General features: G+C 45.9%; 1 protein-coding gene across 2 annotated transcripts in view; it reads left to right on the forward strand.

Moving 5' to 3' along the window:
- Window positions 1-7,500, forward strand: part of exoc6b (exocyst complex component 6B) — a 141,419-nt gene that overhangs the window by 123,410 nt on the left and 10,509 nt on the right. The window lies entirely within an intron of this gene.

Consider the following 7,500-nt stretch of genomic DNA (forward strand, 5'->3'; position numbering starts at 1 on the left):
TCTGACAACTCCCTGAACCCTGGGTGAACTTTGTACAATGTGGTTGAAGTTAAATTGAGATGAGGAGGACAGACAAGGGCCGGAGAGAGAGAGAGAGAGAGAGAGAGAGAGGAGAGCGCAATAGAGACTATTTCCCTTGTTGATGTTTGTTTTGCTGTATTCTGTCTTGATTTGTCTGATCACTGCACTCATCACACTATAGGTCTCTCTCTCTCTCTCTCCCTCTCCTGCCCTCACTCACTCCTATCTGCCTCGGTCGTCCCTCTGCTCTCTCTCTGTCTGTCTGACGTACGGCCCACCACTCGTTTAGTGTCTCCCACTGCGTCTCTCACCCACTCACTCGTTCGCCCCGTTTCATAAGATGTAGTTAGCCTCCGTCTGACCCCCCTCCTTCTCTCTCTCTCTCTCTCTCTCTCCTCCCCAATCTCTATGATCGCTTCCTCACTTTAACTTCATTCTTGCCATTTCTCTCTCTCTCTCTCTCTCTCTCTCTCTCTCTCTCTCTCTCTCTCTCTCTCTCTCTCTCTCTCTCTCTACCCACCTCTTTCTCTGTACGTCTGTCTTTCTGTCCATCTTTCTTCTCATCTGTCTCTCTCTCTCTCTCTCTCTCTCTTTGCGTTGTGTCTAATGGAAAGCAGAGACCCCAGTTTGAACCTCCAGCACTCATCTCCATCTCTTCCTCTCTTTTTTTCCCCCTCTCCACTCAACATCTACTCCATTTTTTAGACCTCTCCTCGCTCTAGGAGGCAACGAAGCCACCCTCCACCACCCCACCCCGTCACTGTTACCGTTGAGAGAACGAGGGAGGGGGAGGGAGATTTTCCCAAAATAGCAGACCTACGAGCTCGTGGCGCGCTATGAGCTTGTAGATCTGCTATTTTTCAATAGCTAAAGCATAGCATGATGCTGACGCCAAAAGGCAAAAAAAAAAACCAGTGACAAATACATTTAAAAACAGCAAATCTATAGCGAGACATGGTATCATTTATAGTGCCTTAATGGCATTTGGGATGAACAAACAAAGTTGAACTTTGGTGAGAGAAGTGTATAACCATAAAGAAATTACACTGAAAGAAAGAAAGTGAGACGAGGGAGAGAGAGAGAGATGGCGACAAAATGTGCAGGTGATGACATGCACATTACATGCATAATATAATTACATTTTCTTTCTTTTTTTTAATAATGGGCTAATTGGCAACGAAAGCCAAAACCAGGTGGCGCTGCTGAGTCCACAGAATGAGAGGTCTGCTCTGCCGGAGACATAGCGAGAAAAAAAAAGTTATGGACATTTTTGTATACCACACCATCATAGAGTATTAAAAGGATAGAGACTGAACTGGTGCGAAGCTCCGCCCCCTCCGCTATTCATGTCAGTGGAAGTTGCTCAGTGGCGTTTTGAAGCACCCGGAAAGGCTGCCCGAAGGACTGTCTATTTCCGTCTATTTCCGCATTTCCGCATTTTTTTGGGCACCAAATTTTGCTGCCCAAATGCGGAAGTGCAGCTGGGCTTTAACATTGAGCGCTCGGGTCCGCCTGCAGTCCTTCCTCTTACCACTAGGGCCCAGCGCTTCAACATTGGAGTGCCTAGCTGGCCCCTTGCACGCCATAGACAACCAATAGGCAAAATTTTCCAAATGTGATCATACTTTTAAAGTAGCATGTAAAAAAAATTAAAAAAAAACTTTTCAAATGGGGGTCCGTGGGATATAATTATCGTGTCAATTTGGTGGTCCTTGACATGAAAAAGTCTGGGAACCACAGGTTTACTGTGTGTATACTGTACACTAGTGACGTTGTCAGTCCGTGCATAGATCAGTAGGAATCCAGTAGCCAGTCTTATCTGATAAGATAAGCCTCGTTCTGATGACCTCCGACCTCGCTGCGGTTCGGAGAGGTCAGAGGTGGACGTGTGGTGCTTTTCAGTAGCTCTCAGTAGCAGATAAGACATGATGAGGCCTGTGAACACACTATCCCGAACACTGTTGGATCCAAACAAAACGTTTTTCTTTTTGTTGACATGTTAAAGCTCCATATTCTGATAGTATAATCGTTGCTATAGTCTAATTAAAAGGTATGCTCTGGTCCATATAGCTCTAATGCGTTGCATTTTAGAGCTATGTTACTCTATACACGTCCGCCGCTCGCATGAATGCAGTCCAGCCTCTCGTCTTTAGCGTGAATAAAAAGAAAGTTTTTGCTATACTCACCAAAACAAAGGCGTGTTGTGTCAGTAGAAAGCCTACTTTCCTTTAGTGGACGCACTCTGAGCCCCCCCCCACACGTATAAATGGTACTTTTTGGCCAAAAAAGGGGATTTTGTTTCCACCGGGTAAAGAAATACTTTTTAGTTACTCCACTTGCGCCTTCTATACCGATATTGCCCTGCAGAGAACTGCCTCATGGAGAATATCTTTCCTCCAGTGGTTTACTATAATTATGCTGCCCAGGTTAGAACTTATAAGATAATGTTTTAAAGGTGCCATTTCTCTCTCTATATATACCCCTCTTAAGAGGACATAATCTTTTTCTCCAAGATCGCCGTCATTCCTTTAACATTTTTAACCGGCGAAAACTTGTAAAATGTTGTTTGTGGTCTCAGTGGCGATCTGGGGCTCTGTCTCTCAACAACCCCCGCTTGTCGTCGTCCCCCCCCCCCCCCCCCGTGGAATGGGGGGGGGACGTGGGACGTGTGACGTGGTCAGAGACGTGGGGCTGCTGTCGTCTGAGCCGTGTCTCAGTGGGGGGGGGGGGGGGGGTCGGGGAGTCGGGACCCTCCTCGCCGTGATAAGAGAACCCCGCGCACAAAGTCTCTCTGGGGCGTTGAGTGAACTGTCATGGGGTCAAAGGTCAACCGGGAGGAGGAAGGAGAAGTGATAAACAGCGGGGGGAGGGGGGGGCGGCGTGCTGATGGACAGTTGCGCTTTTTTTTGGCGAGATAACACAAAAACAACTTTTTCTCTCTCTCGTCGGTGACCTTTGAACCGCCACACTCTCGGAGGATGAGAAGGAGGTGAAAGGAGGGGGGGGGGGGGAGAGAGAGTGAGTTACTTTCTCTCTCTCTCTCTCTCTCTCTCTCTCTCTCAGAGAAGTACTGATATATTTTACTTTTAGTAAAACATTGTAGTGGAAAAACAGTAAAGCACAACCTGCCATAAATAATGACTGTTTTCAACCCTTTTCAATATCAAGGCCCACTATTAAGCGTCTCAGGTCCCCATGCTTCTCTCCAAAATGCACTATTTTAGTCATTAAATAAAAATGAATCCAACCAGATCGGCGCAAAACCTGTATAGTAGAAAAAATTACTCTTGGCGTTGGCGGTCCCCGGTATACATTGCTGTGTATATTAAAAACGGCTCAAAGCGCATTGTAGAGAGAAGCCGGAGGACCCGAGACGCTTCCCAGCTTCGAGAATAGACTTTTACCAAGGTCTAGCAGGCTTTGTGTCGGTGAGTAGTTGCGTCATTTTGTTTATTTGCTGGGAATTGTAAACCCTCGCACGGGAGTGCAGAAAATCGCTAGAGGGCTGCGGAAGGGACTCCCACAGGGCAGTCAGTGAGAGACTCGCTGTATAAGCACTGGACCGGGGCTATAACCCCCTATGGGTCCTGACCCACCGTTGGGGACACAAACAGTGCTATAGACATGAGCAGGTCTTTCTAAACAAGCTTATTGCTGTTCCACGGCACCGAAAATAAACGGTTTACTAGTGTACGCGGCGTCTCGTCTTTGTCATTATTACACAAGTAAATACATTGATTAAGCAAACACAAACAGATTCAGTTCATTAGAGGAGAGAGGTTTAGAGAGATGGCACACAACACACGTCCACCACGGTCCGTCGCGAGAAATGAGGACATGAGGACATGTCCGAGATATACTGTGAGAGCACGTCGGACACGGAGCTAAATAACCCATTCTGACCTGAGATCAGATTCTAAACATGTCTTCTATACATCCTGACAGTTTTCCATTCTGACCTGAGATCAGATTCTAAACATGTCTTCTATACATCCTGACAGTTTTTCATTCTGACCTGAGATCAGATTCTAAAAAATGTCTTCTACATCCTGACAGTTTTTTATTCTGACCTGAGATCAGATTAAAAAAAATGTCTTCTATGTCAGTCGCTCTTCGATTTTTCAAAAACAGCTTGTAGATCTGCTATTTTTCAATAGCTAAAGCACGACATAACCAAACCATAACCAAAATGGGTTCCTGCCCAAAATGGGATAAACACGAGAAAAGTATACAGTTTCGCAGACGTGTGAGCGGAGCGGTCAGTGAGCGGTCAGAAAGCCCTATATGTCCGTGGCCTGACGGAGCGGAAACAGAGATGGCAAAACTCTCAATGGCTCTATATAGTCCAGTGGTTTATTACAACCTTTTTTTCATTTTAAGGTCCATTTTGACCAGTATAGCGTCTCAGAGCCTATATAAACTTGGAATATTTTGTTATCGTTGGCTATGATTTTGTCCACAATGTTTTGCTGTATTACACAAGATCTACAGTATAAGGGTCCATTTGGTTAACAACTCATCTTTTTTTTTCTTTAACCAACTTATCATCATTTAGCTGGGGACCTCCTGGAACCCCCTTCAAGGACCACTGGTGGTCCCCGGACCACTGCTCTAGTCTATATAATGCTGCAGCCTATATAGGCTATAGGCTGGACTCTGGAGTGGGTGTTGTGTGTTGGCCCCGGGTGCCCAAATAGTGGCCAAAACCATGAAAACGGAATAAAGAAAAATAGACGTTTGTCAAATTAATCTCAGACCCCATGACTAATATTTGTGGCGAGTGGTTAATGGTGGTGACTTGAAGCAACTTTGAACTTGCGGTTGTATAATTTGCATTACTTTAGTACAAACCTTTCATAAAGACTTTAATATGTTTTCAATCACCATTTTCAAGTCTTAATTCCCGCAGCATGTGTACGCGTTAAGATAATAAACGATTAGTAAGTCGACCATTGTAATCGAACGTATAAGACACGACGTGCGTGCGTCTGCACTAGTGTGTGTCTACAGTATATGCAGAAGAAATATAAGCGAGTGGAGAGGCTCGGTTCATCGGATGTTTAAAAGCTATACCGAGTGAAGAGGAGTACCGTGTGGTCTCCTTCCTTGATACAGACCATGAGGACGTTTTAATCTGCTTTTTGCCGGCGACCTTTGAACCCTGAAAGAGACGCGCGGCGACGACACGGAGCGAGCCTGATTAGGGAGCGAGAGGAAGATAGATAGAGAGGGATGGAGGTCTGACGGACAGCTGTCTGTGGGAGGCGTTTGAACTCTGACCTTTTGAAATGGACAGAGGGTTTTGGGGAAGGAAGGAAGTGTCGTCTTTTGCTGCTTTGTTCTCGTCTCCCTCGGCCCTCCTCGACGGGACGTCAAAAGCACTTTCCCCTTGCTTTTAATGACCTTTGACCTTTTTAACCCATTCAGGACGGGAAGCCCCTTTCGGTGTTTAAAAACACAATCGGCGCCGGGGGGATTCCTTCAAAATAGAAGCTCTCTGGGTTTGCCGGGAAGACATGGCCGCTTTTACTCTGAGATATATATATATTTTTTGCTTGTTTACCTCTCTAAGAATCCGATAATAATCGCTGATGATGATCCCTCGCGTTCATATGTTTTGAACGAGAGGCAGGTGAGGAGTCAGAAATGAAGACCTTAGTATATATATCCGATCAGATGAGAACCACAGGGAGCTCCCTATATAGATTAGGAGATGCTTTCTGCAGCGGTAAACTATAGGAAGTGACCGGGACCGCCGCAGATGAACGAAGAGCGAAGGGTTATGGTGGAGAAAAAAAATCTGAATATTCTTATCTCGTTTGATTGCTTATGACGCGTATAGAGGCACGTCGGATTGGACGGAAACCTGCTAAAGCATTATGTTATACTTTAACTGTTGAAAAACTGCAGATCTACAAGCTCCGTGCCGCGCCAAGAGCTTGTATAGATCGGCTATTTATCGTGAAAATGTGGCGCAAATCTTTTAATATATATATTCTTTCACAACTCAAATCTTTGCCTGGTGCCTGGAACAATATATTTTCAGATGGGGCCAAATTCTGGGGGTCCTTGACATGGAAAAAGGTATGAGCACCCCCTGACAGAAACATATAGGTCTCTCAGAAAACTGTTAGGATTTAGAAGCCTTAAAAAAAAAAGGCCTCAGGTCTAAATGGGTTAATCACCTTTGACCTTTGACCCAGTGGGACTGATGTGGAGATGAGTACACAGATAGATGAACAGAGGCTGGAAGGTTGCCAGTTCGAATCCCACCATTGAAGTACGCCGCTCGAGCAAAGGGTACCTGACCCCCAACTGCTCCAGTGGACTGGTCAACAGTAGAGTACCGAGGAGTAGTATCAGACTGTGGTTGTACTGGTCAGCTCCCAGTGACCAACAGTATCAGACTGTGGTTGTACTGGTCAGCTCCCAGTACAACAGTAGTAGACTGTGGTTGTACTGGTCAGCTCCCAGTACAACAGTAGTAGACTGTGGTTGTACTGGTCAGCTCCCAGTGACCAACGGTATCAGACTGTGGTTGTACTGGTCAGCTCCCAGTGACCAACAGTATATCAGACTGTGGTTGTACTGGTCAGCTCCCAGTACAACAGTATCAGACTGTGGTTGTACTGGTCAGCTCCCAGTGACCAACAGTATCAGACTGTGGTTGTACTGGCCAGCTCCCAGTGACCAACAGTATCAGACTGTGGTTGTACTGGTCAGCTCCCAGTGACCAACAGTATCAGACTGTGGTTGTACTGGTCAGCTCCCAGAACAACAGTAGTAGACTGTGGTTGTACTGGTCAGCTCCCAGAACAACAGTAGTAGACTGTGGTTGTGCTGGTCAGCTCCCAGTGACCAACAGTATCAGACTGTGGTTGTACTGGCCAGCTCCCAGTGGTAAACTTGGGAATGGTTGTGAAGCAGGATGTCGGTGAAGTCGTGTGTTTACTGTATGCTCAGTGAAGCTATACCAAAAATATAAATGAAAGATAGAGGGAAGACATGTGTACAGTAGGAAGGAGTGCAGTCAGTATAAGTAAGGAGAATGCAGTAAAATGAAGGGATTGAGAAAGTGGCAATGGATTGTTTCCAGAGAGAGAGCGATACAGAGAGAGTGATAGGCGTAAATTGATATTATTTCAATATTTCATACTCTGTGTGTGTGTGTGTGCGTGTGCGCGAGTGTGCGCGTACGCGCGCCTGCCTGTCTGTCATTAGCAAGAATGCTTGCATTTCCCTGAACGCCACAAACAAATAAATCTGCCCAGACTGGAAAACTATTAGCAACACTAGATAAACAGATAGAGAGACAGAGAAGTATAGGGAGGGGCGGAGGGAGAGAGAGAGAGAGAGAGGGAGGGGTGGGGGTGGGGATCTTTTCGCCAAAAATGTCACCTTGTTTAGTTTTTCTTTTCTCTCCGTGCCCCAAAAGAATATGAGGAAGTAATAATAACGTGCGTGCGTGTGTGTGTGTGT

Source organism: Protomyctophum bolini (assembly GCF_963924005.1).
Source record: "Protomyctophum bolini genome assembly, chromosome: 20".
Lineage (NCBI taxonomy): Eukaryota > Metazoa > Chordata > Actinopteri > Myctophiformes > Myctophidae > Protomyctophum > Protomyctophum bolini.